The sequence below is a fragment of the Mya arenaria genome, chromosome 4, assembly GCF_026914265.1.
Source record: "Mya arenaria isolate MELC-2E11 chromosome 4, ASM2691426v1".
Taxonomy (NCBI): domain Eukaryota; kingdom Metazoa; phylum Mollusca; class Bivalvia; order Myida; family Myidae; genus Mya; species Mya arenaria.
Window position 1 is genome coordinate 7,439,551 of NC_069125.1, and position 17,757 is coordinate 7,457,307.

Genomic DNA, 17,757 nt, shown 5'->3' on the forward strand with positions numbered 1-17,757 from the left:
AGACATTTGCTAAATGCTGTGCTAAGCACTATAATGTGTTAAAAACATTTCCCATTTCACCTTTCGCAAGGTGTCTGACTATATTGTATGCTTGAAGCACGCATGCTGAAGCGTTTTGCATGAACTCAGTCTGATGCATGTTATAATTCATGTTCAGTAGTGCAAGTGACGGCTGATTCATAGGTTTGAGGTTGCAGACTGCTGACTGTTGAAAATGAGGTTACATTATTGATTACCACTCCATCAATAGGGGGACATTATAATACAAATTTAGAATCTTAAGTAAATATTGATCACAAAATGACCATGCATTCCTTAAGATAAATTCTTTTTAAATTATTGTCTGTCAGGGCAGAAACTATGCAAATAGACTTGACCGAAGCCGATGACACTCTCACTTGCTTGAACTCATTGTTAATGTGATCATTTTTTCAATTATTTTTCTAATAAGATCGGTATTCTACAGGCTTTGTTGTTTTTTGTTCTCTGCCTTGAAAAAGGTCTCGAATCATTTGATGTGGTTAAAGCATGACAGTTGCTTTTGATAATATATTATAAAATGTAAAAGTTTGCTTCATTGAATCTATTATGCAAAGCCATGTACCATTTCTTTATTTTTTCTGCCTGCACCCAATCTTTTATTTAATTTGCCCTAGCTGATATTTTATCTTGCCCTTTGGCAACATTTAAATGTCCTGGGCTTCAGGAAAGTGGGTTATCATAAAGACTGCATGACTTTAATGTTTTCACTCCTCACCCTGACCTCAAGTATGGTCGGTCACATTTTCAATGTTTATGTTGGTTAACCCAGTTCAAGGTTTTCTATGTACAGCTCAACCACTGAAGTAATAAATACTGCCAGAAGCCTGACATCATAAAAAGCCATATTTTAACCAACCAATTAAATACCTACTAGTGTACTTTAGAAATGATACCTACACAAAACTTCTATCTTTTGGATACTTGTTGAAATGTTATTATATAATTACAGGATGTGCATTGCCAGAGGATATTTGTCAGAGGGGATTGAGATAAAATATGTCTATTGGTTTGTACAAAAATAGACATGTGCTATTAATAAAGTTACAAATATAACCCTGCCATTGGCCATTTGAATAGTTTAATCAAGAAAATTGATCAATAGTTTTATACTGACTCTAAGTATGAATTAATTATAATTATTGTTGTTTTGTACTTTGTACTTTGTACAAAAATCTGGAAGTAAAATACCCTTAGCCCATAATACTAGTCACATAAAAGTTTTACCGGAAACGTATAACAAGAACATTAAATATACTAACGGAATAAAGAAACTGTGCATGCACAAATATACAAGTTATAAAATTTTAATGATTTGCACATGATTTTAAGACAGAAGTTAAGCCCTCGGGTGTATCACAGTTACATTCATATGTCAACCTAATGAGGTAAACAGCAAGTAAACAAAGAAAGGCTTGACGGATATTTTCGTATTACGCAGTTTTGTTTTTCAGACGGCTATGTACAAAGATAATAGCCAACACATTAGCATAGAATGGAAATTGAATCCAGTTGTTGAATGACAATACAGTTACAAAAACAACACAGGATAAACATATTCAGTTTTTCTATGCATATTTTTTAAATGTATACTTATGATATTTCAGCCAAGTTGTCTGAAAGATTTTACTTTAAAATGTATTTATCAAACAAGTCTGAACATAATTTTAAATACATGTTATAATGTCACAATTGTTTTCCTCAACACTCATAGCTAAAGCACAAATAGTCTGAAAAATTAGTGTTGGGAATCGGACAGAAAAAATACTATCGATAATCGGTTTATGAAACTGATCAATGATCGATTATTTATTGATTTAATTATTATTTAATTGTCTTTGGTCATCATATTTAAGTCATGTAACAGATACAGTACATGCACCAGTTTTAACCACCAATGTTCCCTTATAATATTGTTTGTACATTTTTTTTGCTTAAAGGGACCGTACACCAGATTGGCACCAAAAAAAGTTTTTTTTCTGCAACGAATCTCAGGACAATTATCTAATAGAATGTGTTATGCTTTGATATCATCATTGTAAAAAAAGTACCAAAATGTAAAAAAAAAAATTGTGTCGGAGACCGGGTTCGAACCCGTGTCGCCTAAACTGCAATCCAGCGTCGTATCTACTGAGCTACGAAGGCTTCCTCTAATTGAGTGGCATTATTAAGCTATAAACTTACCCCGGTAATATAATGTGATAACACCGACTAGTCAATCACGCATTAGGAATAAATTCTACCTGGTAGACATACCCAGTGATCTTTTTTAATGGAAAAATACGAAATAACTGCTAATCTTAAATAAATTGTAAACTATGTGGTACTTTAGTAAGTAAGTTTCAATGCATTGTACACATCGATGGCAAGTTTATGTCAGTTTCCGACAATTTTCATTTTTCCGCTATTTTATCATATGGAGTACAGCCCCTTTAAATTACACTATTAATTGTTCATTCAGAACGCAACTATCTTTAGTGTTAACAAGTTACTATTATAGAACATGAGACCGAAGGCAGTCATCGAAAGGACTTATGGATGAAGAACAAAGCCCAAATTCTTATACTAATGCTCTCCCTGCTATTTAAAATTCAGAATTCAAGCAACCCCGTAAGACATTTTACCAGTGCAGGGCTTGTGCTAATTTCAACCACTGCACAGGATTTAATTTTTGTCTTACATTTAGTATTGTATACATGTGTAAAATAAACACAAAGAAATATATCAATTTCCTTTTTTAATCAGTCAGTAACAAGTACAACAAGCAGTTGCAATATTCTTAATGTTTTTCAAGAATATTTCCCTTAGAAAACTGAGAAAACTAAATTCTGTCATGGTAAGATTAATCATTAAGAAGTAAACGGTAACATGTTTTAAAAATCACCTTTAAACCACAAACATGAGAACCAATTATTTAGCAGTTAAATTACAAAGAAAATTTGTAATAAAGTACTGTTACAGTGACATATAAAGGCAGCGGAATTGAAATTATCCGATTGTGTTGTTTGTCTGTTTATAATGTAATTTTTTTCTTCCTGAAAATTGCGAATTTCAAAGGCTTATTAGGGGAAAATCAGGTCCGCCGCTACGACAAATAGGGTCAAATTTCCCCAGTTGTTACTTAAGCGAATAATAATAGTATTTTCCAAAATATGTATTTCGGTAATCGAACATTCCAATATATTCGATCGAAAGAATTACCGAATATCAATTTTGCCATTCGTTTGCATCCCCAATTATAATCAATGATCGGCACAACACTATGAAAAATATTTCTAATTAAGAGTCATTTCAACTGTTGAAATTTCAGTAGACCAATAGACAACATAGTAGACTGAATATTTTCAATGTCAGATTGGGAACAAAGTTATTATGTTTTTTTTGCTCAAGAAGTATTTAAATAAAAGAAAGTCAATATTTTTCACAGTTTTATCAATTCTATTCTGCCACATCGTTAGGCTTTTATTTGAACAACTGATAAACAACCAGTCTCCATAATCTTGTAATCTCAGACACCAAGACTTACACTTATTTCATGGACTTAAACTTGGCTATTTTGTTATAATTAGTAGATAATATTAGACGAAAGGAATGGGTTGAAACACTGATGCAATGTTATTTTTTTTTAACAATTGGATGGTAATAAACACTTACTGAGAGCTTTAACCCTAGCGATTATGCACCAGTCAATTGTTACCACCCCCCTCCCCCAGATCCAGAGGTATACTGGGGATAGCCGGGAAATGGGCCGTGTTTTTACATCCAGGTGGCCCTGCAGTGCCGAGTGAAAGCATCGGTTTTGTCTTCACACCAATAATAGCGGGTAATCAGTCATCAAAATTAGACTTTTGGATGAACAAGCCCGAATTCTTATACAATTGCTTGGAATCAGATTTATGAACAAGCCCTGCTTTATAAAATTCAAAATTTGAGCAAGCCCAGAAGACATTTTACCAGTGCAAGGCTTGTGGGCTTGTGCTCATTTCAACCAATGGGTAATGGTCCTTACATATGCCCCCTGGGGTGCAGGGCATTATGCGGGGATTTAACCAGCAGTTTGTTCCTCGGATTTTACCCGGGCTTGGCTGGACAGAAAGTCAAAGTCCCGGCTTTTCCCCAGACCTGGGGGACCGTAGTTACAATTGATTGGTAAGAAGACTTGTCAAAGATATCGCTGAGATATATTAGTACATTAAAAGGCTAAATGTACATTATTCTGTTAATTTTGTGGTTCTCCTTTTATCTGATGTAAAATACAAGCCTTGTTAAAAAATATGTGTACGAGTGACTAATGCTGCTTTCCATAAACTAGAATTCCAGCGCCCTTACTTGTTCTAATAAAGGTTACCATGACCTTTACCTTTGATGGTCAAACCCAAAATTCAATCAGGTTGATCAACTGATCATGACAAATGAGCACACCAAGTCTGATGACTGTAGACCAAGTAGACCAAAATTTGATTGTTAGGAATTTCATAATCCATTTTCAAATTCTTAATAAAGGCAATTCAAGTCATCAACTGGCCATGACCAAAGAAGAATCCTAGTCTGAAAACTCTACACAAAGTTATTCAAAGTAATAGGTGAATTTGACAATTTAAGGGCCATAATGCCAAGGTGGATAGTGCAATACAGCTTTGGTTCAAACTTGGTCAAGATATCACATGCCAATAAACATTGTAACCAAGGTTGGTAAAGAATGGAAAAGGAATTTAGAGACTTGACTCAAAGATTTAGTCAGATTTTTACCATAAAATCAAGGGCCGTAATTTAAGAGTGAAACTGGCATGCTGACTGTTGATCACGTACGCTCAGTAAAGAAATAATGGCATTTATCATTTTGACCAAGAATGGAGTTAAAATAGCAAAATTGAAAGCGTGGCGCTTCAGACAGTGTGTGACGACACTGATGCCAGACAACAATAATTATTCCTAGTATAAAGAGCTTTGTAGACTTTTAACATAAGATACATATTTATTTCGCTGACTTAAAACAAAATGCCAATCTTATATCATAATATTTCGAAGAGACTCAACCTCAATGTGTCAACTGACCAACCAGAGAATAACTTTTTCTTCAATAATATGATGGAGCACCTTAATGACATCAAATGTATTCTTTTGATAAAGCAAAATTTGGCTGACTTGACATATAAATCAACATTTTGGCCAAGATGGTGATCAAAGAATACTAAAAAAAGTACATAAAAAGTGAGAAAAAAAATGTTTTGTATCCAAAACCGTGCCAATTCTTCTTGATTGAAAATTAACAGTATATATTATATGGCATGTATTGTGAGCTTAAAAACATTGTATACTTTGGGAAAGTTTGCATGATTAAGATGCTATTCTGCTGTATCATTTATATTTTTATTTAACTTCTGAATTTTTTTTTTCATGAAGAAATTAGATAAATGAAATAAACTATATATTCAATATACTTTCAAATTATATTCACAGCATTTTGGAAAAAATGGCATCGGGTTAAATGGCGCTCAGGATGGAAATCAATTATTAGAATTGTGAGTATTTAACAAAATCTTTTATATATATAACTAAAAAGCATTTTGGACCACACTAAGTTATTATTGAGTAAAGGATGGTCACCAAAATATTTTGTACGTGTACAATACTGTATGCATGTTTTCAATGATATCAAAATTTCAGACTTCTATATGATATGTTGGAGTAATCTTATTGAACGTGATGTTAACATTTCCATACATGTATTGTTATGAATATATACTAATTAATATTTATTGAATAATACAAACAACATAGATTATAATAAGTCAGTCAGTTATGATTGTCCTAACATTTTAGAAATTAGTTTGGAAAATTTCATTTTACTAAGCATTTAGCATTTAAGGGCGTAGCCAGCGTTACGCATTTACGCATGTGCGTAACATCAATTTGAAAAATAAACAAATAAATATGGCCAAAAATGGCATCAAAGTAGAGGGATAAGCTGAAAAATGATATCAGAATAAAAGGAAGATCAGCAAAAGTAAGCATTGCTTCTCTGTGCTAGAAAGCTTACTGAGCCAAAATCAATCACTTGAAAACTACAAAGTCGGCGGCCCCGAACCTATAAATCGCTCCAAACACACATTAGAGCTCTACATGGATATTCCCTCTCTCACATTCGCCCCCTTTCGTGTGTAATATTCAGTAAAGCCTGGCTACGCCCCTGGCATTGGTTAGTAAGATGTTCAACGCTTTCTCTACAATTATTTTGATGAATCGGACCATACACAACACATAAATACCCGACAATCAATGTTGTTGTCCAAAGGTGCGTTTACCAGGGCATTATTATACCAGTAACTTAGTTTACAAAGTTAAGACCACAGTTTGCATGATTCAGTACTCTTTTTAGATCGTTTGATAGATTTTTTTTAAGATATTATTAAAGCAACTAGTACAATGGGATTGAACAGTCATTGCGGAAGGGTTATCAACTGTTATAATAGCCCTTGTTGATCATTGTATTGTTTGGTTTACTGAAGATAATTGTAGTAGATTAAAAAGGCATCATAACTTAACAAAAGCTTATGAGTTGAGCATTGTAACTCGATTCAGTTCTTGATGTGTAGCATTTAGTGATGTTCCAATGATTCATTATAATAAAAAATTAATTGGTTTGGCATTAGATCGGCGACCATCAATTTTATTTCGTTATAATAGATCATGGATTCAATAAACAAGTTGTTTTCTATCTTCCTTTCTTTTGAGTTTATTTATACACATTAAGAAGTGTTCAGTTGTTATCGTTAACAATATAATATAGTTGTCGAAAGCAACAACACCACTAATATGCATACACATATGTAACATAAGCATAGTTAAGAATAACTTGTTATTGTACAAGACTAAAATCACAACCAAGATATCGTTTAAAACCGATTGCACTATTGATAATCGGTAACAAACATGCTTGTTCTGCTCTCCAACACTTCTTGATCAATAATGACTCATATGTTGAAGGGGTCGAGAAGGTATGTTCAAAATGTAAATTTGCTGTATTTACCAACATGCTATGAAATCAAGGAATCTTGACAGTGACAGTAGCACTGAAATAAGGATTCACAACAGCACTGAGAAGTAATATATGGCCGATATGGAAATAACATATGTTTTAATAAACTTGTAATTCTACCCAAATTGAACAATACTAAGCTTATATGGGCAAATATATGATTTGCCAATGTTCAGAAAGCTATTCAACGGTTTCTATACAAGTTTAATCAATTGAAGTAATATGAGTAATGCACTTTGACGTTCAAAATATTACAATGCCTTATTGGCTTACAGTACAGTAGTATGAAAATAGCAAAAAGAAGGATTAAATTTAGAATAAGAAAAACTTCAGAAATGTTAGCAAATAAAATAATGAAAAGGGACTTTTCCCGTAACATAAACACGATGAATAAAGTTGACTTTAATTCATAGCTGCTGCTTAATGCGTAGAAAAATTAGATAAAAACAGATTACATCATAAAATAAAGAGTTTTACTTCAACTATAAGTCGTATCCGAAATATGATTCTCGGAAAACAGTCGAGTTTCGGACAGAGAAAGTTTCCACTAAAAAGCTGAAATATTGCATTTTCATTAAAATCGACATAACACTCTCAGTAAACAAACATTTAACTTACTAATGAAAGACTTCGTGCATACCAAAGCCGATCCTTCGATAAAATTGCGATACCGGACTTCCTGTCCTTGTGCTTTAAGTCAGTGCGCGTGACGTCAATGACCTTATTTGGAAGCCAACCATGCGGGGTGCGGAACTAAATTGTTCGTAGAGTTGATATGCGCAATACCCGGATTTCGTCAATACAATATATTGACCTTCAAATGTACAACACGAAGGGAGGTGAATCGACTGCACCTTTACCAAACAAAATGGTGGCGAGACATGATGAATAAGTAAATATTTATCTTAATATACTTTAACAGTACAGTACAGATATGAATAGGAATTCTAGCTATCAGCTTAGCCGGTTTTAAGATTTTATTAAAAAAAATCTGAACATTTTGTGTGGGGATATAACACAACATTAATTAAATATATTCCGTACTTTGGGCTATCTATCTCCGAGAATTTAACAAAGTCAACCACAACCAATATTACTAGTACTGTAGTACTATTCTTTCTAATAAAGCAAATCAAACTATGGCACGTCTAAGAAAGAAGTTGAAACACTTCTCAGGGGAATCTGGAACCAATAACAATACTACTCCCAGGGGGAATGTACAAAATCAGCATATCCAGCACTATTTAGGTCTACTGTATCCCTGATTACGGTGCTATTATTTGTGACACATATTTACCACAGAACACTTTAAAATTAAAACTAGCAATCATCAAGTTGATCTTCTTTTATTTGGTGACCGAGGGTTTAGGCCAACACTACCATCCATGAACTGAGTTTCTGCTGAGCCAGCCAGAAAACGAGGCGAACTAGAGCTACTTAATTTCAAGACTGTAAATATTTCAGCAACTATTATTGATGGAAAAGTTATTAATAACGACAGAGATTTTATTATTCAATAGTGTAAAACTGAGAAGTTAAAACAACCATTCTTCGTCGAAACTTGTCAGAACTGGAACCATCTTAAGAACAGTGTAGTCCACGCACAGACAGTGGAGTGCTTAATGGCCGCCCTTCCTTTTGACTTAACATTAACATCCCCCGGTGAACAGTAACAGGCCCTTTACCGTATGATATCAGAAGCAAGCAGAAACTTAGTCATGAGAATCGAGTCGATGGAAACTTCGGCATAAAAAAGAAAAAAGGTGCAGCTAGGGTATTTTTGCTAAATTGTCCATTGTTTTAAAAGTCAGTCATTTATATCACCAACACATATAAACTGATGTTCAGAAACTTTTTCGGGACTGATAACTTTCAACTTCAAGAATGTGTGTAACGCAAATAATGGGAGAAATACTTAATAACTGAGCAAATAAATGTCCCTTTAATTGCTCGATATCTAAAGGATACGCTTGCGAGTAATAACATCGATTGTCAGTGACCACATGTCAGTACACTTGATTTTACCATAATTTTTCCTCCTAGTTATCAAAAGAACGTTGATTAAATCAAACGAGCCTATTACATCATGTATATAATTGTACACAATTGGTTTCAAATAAATAAATGAAATCGCATATAAATATGTAGATCTATCAATTTCTATCAAAATATTCTCTGCGGGTTTTTCTCTCGGTTCTTTCCGATGAAGGCTTCATCTGAGAGTTGTTTTCAAGACTGTTTCGAGTGCCTATACATATAGTTGATTGAATATCTTTTAGTCGTTCTGGTAAAAGCATAAATCGCTGAAGCCGATACGAATGTGGGCTTTGGCGTGTTTGCATTTGAAATTGAAGTCAATCATTGCGAAAAGTTTTCAACGTTAACTTAAACGTTAAGTATGGTTCTGAAGACCCTTCATTTCAGAAGCTTATTATATATCAATATAAGACGTAAACTATTGATAAAGAAGATGAGATGACTTTCGAGAAGGGACAGGGCAGATGTTGAGGCACTTAATATATTATGTACATCTCACGATATGATCATGCAGCATCGGTTCGGTCGATACTGTTCAATGTTGGACTTAAGTCGCGACGATGTCTGTAAATTATGTTTGCATAACATCGGTAGATGGAATTCTAATTGCACTAGAAAGAAAAAAAATAGTACAGATCGGTTCACAGCACAACATGTACTGTTCTGCGATGTCTCTCGATCTAATAGAAACGTTCAAGACATTAAATTTGTTCGTCCGTCCGCTTGATTTTTTTTAAACAATTGTATGTAAAGAGGAAAACATACAATATTCAGAATTGCATTTCCCGTTGAAACGGCGCAGCCTTGTCCGATAGACGTTCACGGATCAAAAGCGTAAAATATACCGATCTTAATTTATTTGAAAATGAATTATTTAAAATGCGATCGTTATTTTCAAAAAATATCCTTGTGAAATTTTGTATGGAAAATTTTGTAGGCTAACTCTCTCTCTCTCTCTCTCTCTCTCTCTCTCTCTCTCTCATTAGGTTCTAGACGACACATCTAAACAGGACGATCATCATTATAATCACGATTAATATCGTATCGACTTCGGCGTAGGAAATCAACATTCGCCCAAACACAGAAACTGTCTTTCGGATTTAAGGCATAATGTATAGTCGAACTGCTGTATCTATAAGTTTGATCCAAAGGGTTCTTATCATGATCGGAAAGAAAATAGGAATTTGACATCAACCTTGGATATAACAGTTCGTCATCCCTTTACTTTTACCTTACATTTTAGTATGACAACTATAGGGAAAACGCAGGGATTCGATTCGTATATTTTTGTCCCGAAAACTTAACTACACGATTAAAATGGCGAAGTTCAAACGTTCTGAATTTTAAATTGCATCCCCCACTCTCTTTCAAATGATTATACAAAAATCAATGTAGTTGAGCGGTTTGACTAGTATTTTATGAAATACATAGATCCGTATTGTATATTTTCTGTGCAAAAGGAACCTGGGCGATTAAAGATTCTCAAGGCTTACCGGTTTAATTTCGTTACTCTCGCTATGCCAAGGATGTAGAAACTATCGTCAAGTGCATTTGAATGCTGTGGAAAGTCGCAACCTCCGTCGTCAACTTTGTAGATAGTTATGCTCTTTCGGATCATTTAATTCATCTGAATCATTCTTGAAAACCCCCACTTCGCTTAAGCCGGTGATAGGGGCGTTGACAGAGATAAAAAACATAATTACCTACGAGGGACAGTTTAATTAATATTACATGTACAATGTAAACTACTTGGACGTGCTCTGTTAAAAAAAATAACCATGTTTAAAGTCACAATAGGAGGGCCCAAACGACAATGAACTAGACACAAAAAGTATAAAGATCACATACACAAATACTTATAAAATATCTCCATCGATATATGATGGGACATCCGCCCTGAAACGGTCAGTGAAACACGAGTTCATGGGAACACGAATCAACTGGGTTTACCGTGAATGATGATTCTATTATTTCGTCCCGAAGGTTCTATTTTCCACCAGAAAGTGCTGTGATAAAGTACTTTTCGGCGGTGGTAAAATGTATTCCTGTTCTTCGTCCAGTTTTTTCATGTTATGATCCTTCAGCGTCATTGAATTTATCTTAATGATTCTTGACACCGTCAGTGTTTGAACCTGGGACATTCAATGCCATACGAGACATGAGAGAAAAGTGACTGCAATTTCTAAGCATTTCTAGATATAAGCCTGGTCGAGATCCGGGCGCCGTACCTATTTGATTTCGAAAATACTTCTTGTTTCCTTAACGTACACGGTGTAGAGCACCAATTCACGGGTGACAAAGTTCCCGAATCAAACCGGTACTGAGTACTTCAAATTTTCCAAACACAACCCTCTAATGCCGAGCTGCTCGTATGTATTCTTACATAGTTTGTATCACGTGGATCGGGATTGAATCCGTGGCTATATAGAACTGAAATCGACGCTCAGATATCGGTGCAGATGAAAACTTGTTCGTTAACAGACTTTCCTTTTCAACGTATTATTACCCCAACAGTTTTTTTTATGAGCAGACAAGATGTATTTATAATACAGGCTTAATACTAAGTGTTTACAAAATTTATCATCGACAACTGAAATAAATCGGAATTGACTCAATTGAAATTGACGGAATTCGATTGTCCCTGAAGTTTGTTTTTATTTCATAAATAAAAAATCTGAATTACTAATTCATCGTAATATTTAAAATAATTTATCTACCTTAATTTTATTTTAATTCTTTTACATTGAACTTTATATTGAAATATTGTTGTCAAAGCTGACTATTGCATACCAAATGCGAAATGACACGAACTGTAATATTTTAAATTTTCTGATAATTATAGATTTATCCGATTAATATCCAGCCGAGTGCCCATCACTACTATTTGCACAGTCTTAAGCACTTCTCCATGATGAAACCGCCATGAACACTATCAACAAAGACGGATAAGTAGACAACGACCAGATCGGCTTGGCTTACCAATAAATAAATCAAGTCCGAGCAATTATGATGACGTCTGCAGGGTATGATGTAATCATACAAAGGCTACCTCCTCGACCTCAAATACCTTATGCCATCAACGTTGTCCCTCAACGGAGTGTTTACGGCATAATCATGTCCATTGCGTTCATAAGTGACATCCTTCACCATGTCACTTTCAAAACACGTTTTTTTTGTCAAACGACTCCATAAAATGCCGGTGTAACGTTGTAAAGTGACCCCCATAGAATAATGACCCCCCGGTCATTATTTTATATAAAATAATGACCCCCGGTCATTATTTTATATAAAATATTGACCGGGGGGTCATTATATTATGACTGGGGGGTCATTATATTATGACTCCTCACACGTAGAAAAATGACCCCTCACGTAGAAATGTGACCCCCTATAGAATAAGGACCCCCCCCCCAATCCAAACCTTGACCTAACCTATCTAAGGTACACTTGCACAACATAATTATCTTCATCCATAGACATCGGAGGAGAGATGGCACCCGTCCGTGCATGCGTCCATACTGCACGTTTTTTTTTGACCGCAGTTAGATGGAATTGATCCAAGCTTCAGGGATTACCACTACCGATGCCTATTTGTGTGGAAAGAAAAAATGGTTAAAGTCTCCGACCGAGAATCACTTGCCCCTCACCGTTGTGAGTTCGACGCCTACCAGGGTCGTGTATGGGTGACAGGCATACAAACTGTGCGCTGCTCAGTTTATCATTTAAAACATAGGCGATGGACTGCATAGGAACGTTCCATCAACAAAATACGCAACTACTTGTTGTAATTTACGGCCTGTTTGAATATCAACAATCAAAAATATTTATAATCACAGAACTAGCTAGTTTTCAGGGGGCGAGGGTGGCTGGATTTCAATCTAGTATCGTTGGACTTCTTACCAGAACTCGTCTAATCCTGATCTGATGTAACATACTTCGATAGCTTCCTCGCCTAAGAATCGAATCTGTGCAACTGGATTAGGAGTCAACTATATAAACCTCTCTGCGATTGAAATTAAATAATTATTAATTATACAAGCAGAATCACTGTAAGTGCACTGTAAGTGACAAGTGTTTGTTAGTGATTTGAATCATTTTCGTAGTCATCAAAGTTGTATAGTGATTAAACGTCCCACACAGATTAATGGAACTAGCAATGATGAATGACTTAAAAATATTATCCCTTTTTTCTTTTCATGACCATTCGAAAAGTGGTTTTAGAAATCATTTAGCACAAAAAGGATAAGCAATTCATGCAAAAGATCTGAGTTACAGGTTAATTACAGCAACCTCTTATTATCATAAATGTTCTTTCTTCCCCAGGACTGTGTACCATTGGAACAACCTACCACTTACTGTTGCCCTCCTCCCTACCCCTGAGCAGTTCAGTGCAGCTATATTTAAGAAATGAACGCCTTCTCGCGTCGGTTCACGATTATATGAATACAACAAGTCTCGTGCATAGTTCGTAAACCCCGAAGGGGTTTACGTTAACTATGCACGCTACTTGTTGTATTCATATACCCGTTGAACTATAGCGAGAAGGCGTTCATTTCTTATATTTATATTATCATTTATATTATTTCTACTTATATCAAAAGAATAATAGTCGATTTATTGGATTATCTTCTAAGAAAATCGATTGCATCTTATTAACACGACGATCGCGTCCGTTATTCGGAAGAGCGGTGGCCAGCCCATATGACGTCACGGAGACTTGTTTATTTCGTATGTGCCAATCAGATTGCGTGACGAAATATCTCGCTCATTTTTTGAAGGAATTTAACATTAACTTGAGATATATTTTAACCTTAATTAGAAGACGTGTCGCGCACACCACCCAGATCCGCTCGTCAAAGGTCAAGGTCACACTTGGAGTCGGCGCAAAATCCGTGTCCGGAGCATAACTTCTATATGGATGGAGGGATTTTAATATAATTTGGCATAAATGTTCTCCATGGCAAGGCGGTGTGTCGCGCGAAAAAATTATGTCTCTGTGGCAAAGGTCAAGGTCACACTTAGAGGTCAAATGTCAAATAACAAGTTCAAGGTTACATAGACCTTAAAACTGAAAACGGTTTCCGCTCAATAACTTAATTATTGTTCAACCTTCAGCTGCCAAACCTGATAGGATGATCACCCATATTGAGTAAATGACCCCTATTGTTTTTGGGGTCACAATATCAAAGGTCAAGGTCATTATCATTCTTTCATCTTCACAAATGTCCATTATGAATCTTTCTGTGAAAATTTAAACCTACAAAGCGGGCTCGACATCTGCCCGTGGGCATGCAGAATGTATTTCTAGTTAACCCTTTTAAACATTCTTTTAAATCTTTTTAAACTACTCTTTAAACCTTCTTGCGATTTTGACGCGCAACCATGTCTACGTCCCCGGGGGTGTTTGACATTACCGGAAGACAGACAGACAGACGGACGGACGGACAAACGGACAGACGGACGGACATACTTCTAATTTTGACCTAATATGACTCAGTTTTAAACTCACTCGAATTAACTAGCATTCTGACCAAATTTTATAAAGATTCATATAAAAATGTGGCCTCTAGAGTGTTTTTACTTTTGTGTGAATATAGATACGGGTCTTGGTAGCATTATCGTTGAATTTGCTAGATCTGATTTTATCACATGACATCGCTTGTTTTTCATGTAATATAATCATTACGAATTTCTTTATATTTAACACGTGTAATATAACTTTGACGTGACTCATTTCCGCCAATACATTCCATATAGAAAAAAGGCGTGAAAAGCGTGCGTACTCATAGCGTTAAAAAGGGTTTATTTTATATGTTTTATTTTTATGTTTTAAGTCATGTGATAAAACGAATCTCACATTCGTTGTCAAAAAATATAATATTTTATTAAACTCGTTCAAGAAAATGTTATAAAGCTCGCCCGAGGCTCGCTATGTAACATTTTCTTGAGCTCGTTTAATAAAATCTTATATCATATGACAACTCATGTGAGATCCTATATATCCGTGGTTCGGGAGTGTTGTTCGGTATATAATAAGGACAATTTCATAAACGAAAGGACTTTTTATTTAAAACTGTATGGAATATAGAGGCGAATCCAACAAAACGTCCCAGGGTGTTGACCTGTGCTTTGGTAAAACTACATGTCACATATGTTTATATCTTAAGCTATTATTTTAGTTAGTAAATCACACAAGGTATATTTAGCACGCATTGTTATGCTCATCAGATGCAATATGTTAAACCAAATTTAGCATAAATTGTATCGTTCTCCACTGAGTTGTTGATTTATTCTTGCACGTGTCACTTATCAATTAAGTATGTTTTCGACATCGCTCCAGTCACATACTATATTGAAAATATTTGCATCCACCTCGTCAGATAACCCACGCAGCCCTTCTACATTGTAAGGCGTGTTAGTAAAAGCCTTCACATATACAGTCTTTACACTTTTGTCAAGTTTTAATAGCAAGGCTTCGTCTGCGTAACAATTCACTAAAGCAGCATCTAATATGTCATCACTTATAAGGGCGTGGTATCTTTCTGGAATGTGGTTCCGAATTCGTTTGTATGGCTTTCTTGAGAACTCTTCGCCATCTACCTCTAGCACCGGGACAAAATGGTCGCTGGAATTCTGAATGTACACTGCTCGACCCCTTAAATTACCACCAATGAGGCCTAACGGTTTGTATTCTAACCAACGCCACTGTTCCTTACTGCCATACTGTGAATAAACATACACAACGCTTCTGGTGAGAGTTGCAAAAGCAAATATCTCCACTTCTGTTCCCCAAGTGTTTTCGGAGGCCATCATTGACGTGTCTAGATATCTGGAAACCGAATCACGTGTAATGCCTTTCATTAGAGTTTCGTTTTCTTTCATGAAGTCAACAATCGCTTGCCTTATCAAGCTATGGTGTGTTTGTACGCCAAAAACTAAATAACTGAATGTTCTAAACAAACAATTGCCATCCCCACGCATGTTTACAGTTTTAGTAGGTTTGGCGTCTCGTCGTATATATTTGTCTGGACCGGATGCATACGTGTTTTTGACTGCCGACTTAAATACACTCGAGATTTGTTCCTGCCATTCTTGATTAGATGGTCTGAATTGAAATGGTTGGGGTTCTTGATTAGTAGATTCTGTAGAATTGGTAGGTTGTGTTGCAACATCTTCTCGCGATACTCTTCTCTTTTTTGGAGGGAGATTGCAGTCGTCAGATTTATCGTTTCTTTTTGCAGGTCTTTCAAACGCTTTCTCGTTTGCTTGGGTTCCTGTTTCTTTGTTTATTAGACTGTGGTCATCTTTTGGACCTTCAGTTGGTCGCTTTTCTGTGTTATCTGTAGCAGCATCGTCATTACTCTGCCTATAGCGATTCAGTCTGTTCCCACTTACACTTGTTTTCATTCCTTCTAGGAAATAAGTGCCTTTTCCAGTTACTTTTGTTATTTTGAATGGTCCTTTCCATTTTAGACCCAATTTCCCTCCTTTTCTCGTCAATTTTCTGGTGTTATGAAGAAGGACTTGGTCGCCGACTTCAAAACCTGCTGTATCGTCTTTAGGTAGTGAAGAATCGTAATATTTCTTCTGCTTCGATTGTGCCGTTTTAATATTGGACGATGCTTCTTTTCTGTTGCACGACAGTTTAATGAACGAGTCTATTCTTTCCTTTAGTGACAATTCAGAGTCTTGGTTATCATCCGATTGCATTGCTAAGTCTAGTTCTATTGGTAAGCGTGCGTGCCTTCCAAACACAAGATAGAATGGTGTTTGTTTCGTCGACTCATGTTTAGACGTTCTATAGGCAAACAGTACGTATGGTAACTTAATGTCCCAATTTTTCTGCGACAAATCTACACTGTGCACAAGCATATCGCACAAAGTCCTGTTAAATCTTTCAGTATGTCCTCCTGTTTGTGGGTGATATGCTGATGCAATTCTATGTTCTATCCCAAACTGCTTGCAAAACTTTTCATTCAAGTCGTTGCAGAATTCTCTCCCCTGATCCGTTATTAATACGCTGGGGCAACCATGTGTCGTGACAAACTTTGTGAATACTGATAGTACAGTTTCAGATGACTTGTCTGGAATCCCTTCTGCCTCTACCCATTTTGTCAAATATTCTGTTATAACGACAATGTACTTGTTTCCTGAAATGTATAAATGTAAGCATTTTACAATACTTATTTTAATCAACGATGCATTGTCAAAGACAATACTAGTATATCCCCAGCCGATAGATGTTTCTTTTCAAGTTTGAGTTTGCATAGAAACTAGAATTTCATTCTGCATGTCTACGGGCCAGCATCGCAGTTTTAAGATGTTGCATAAAAATTCCCTCATGCATATAGGATATCCTCTAGAAAAGCACTTCTAATGACCTCTGTTATCTTTACCTTTAACTGGAGACCTGGTTGATGCGTGCGACACTAGATCTCATGGTAGTTAACATTTGTGTGAAGTTATAGTAAAAAAAATCTCTTCATGCAGTTACCAGATATGCCCTGCACAAGCATTTATCAGTGATCTCTAAGAAGACCTTTACCTTTGACCCATAAACCCAGTTCATGCGCGCAGAACTAGAACTCATGGAGGTGATCACTTGTGTGAAGTTTTTACAGAAATTCCTCCATTTTCATTCA

The 17,757-nt window shown here is 35.6% G+C and overlaps 1 protein-coding gene across 1 annotated transcript in view; it reads right to left on the bottom strand.

The window, feature by feature from the left end:
* LOC128230593 (uncharacterized) overlaps positions 1-7,769 on the bottom strand; it is a 39,913-nt gene extending 32,144 nt beyond the window's left edge. The window contains exon 1 of the mRNA XM_052943008.1: positions 7,697-7,769. The gene's annotated coding sequence lies outside the window, so the exon portion shown is untranslated. The remainder of the gene's footprint in view (positions 1-7,696) is intronic.
* Positions 7,770-17,757: the final 9,988 nt, after the last annotated feature.